Source organism: Cyprinodon variegatus, unplaced genomic scaffold (assembly GCF_000732505.1).
Source record: "Cyprinodon variegatus isolate N-32 unplaced genomic scaffold, C_variegatus-1.0 Scaffold9, whole genome shotgun sequence".
NCBI lineage: Eukaryota > Metazoa > Chordata > Actinopteri > Cyprinodontiformes > Cyprinodontidae > Cyprinodon > Cyprinodon variegatus.
Genome location: NW_015150462.1, coordinates 2,182,722 through 2,183,206, shown reverse-complemented (window position 1 = coordinate 2,183,206; position 485 = coordinate 2,182,722).

The following is a 485-nucleotide window of genomic DNA, read 5'->3' as shown; positions in this document are numbered from 1 at the left end:
GTATCATAAAGGGAATAAAAACTCAAAATCGCCTGTTTTGGTTTTTATTGACTAAACGTTTATACAAGTAATTCATATGATAAAGAAATCGGCTTTTATAGTAAAAGTGTTGCAGTGGTTATTTAAAACAAACAGGTCATTTTTAAACAAATGTTCTGCTTTCATTTATACCGCCAGCTTCTTTACCTTCAAATTTCAGAACAAAATGGTGAAAACTGTTTTCACTCTCATTGGCCCCACTAGGTTAAAGTAAATGAGAGCTGCTAATTAAATGCACTTTTAAAGTGTGACAGGTGGGAATAAAAGTTGGTGCTTTGGAGCGAACAGGAGATTGATGAACAGCTGTTGCTGCTCATCAATCTTGGAAGGATTTATCTTTATATTTAAGGTGATTGAATAAAAAGTGGTAACCGGACTCCGCCAGATGGATTTGCTCCTCATATCCATCTGGAAACCTTCCGTTGAAGTAATTTTGGGAAGGGGCG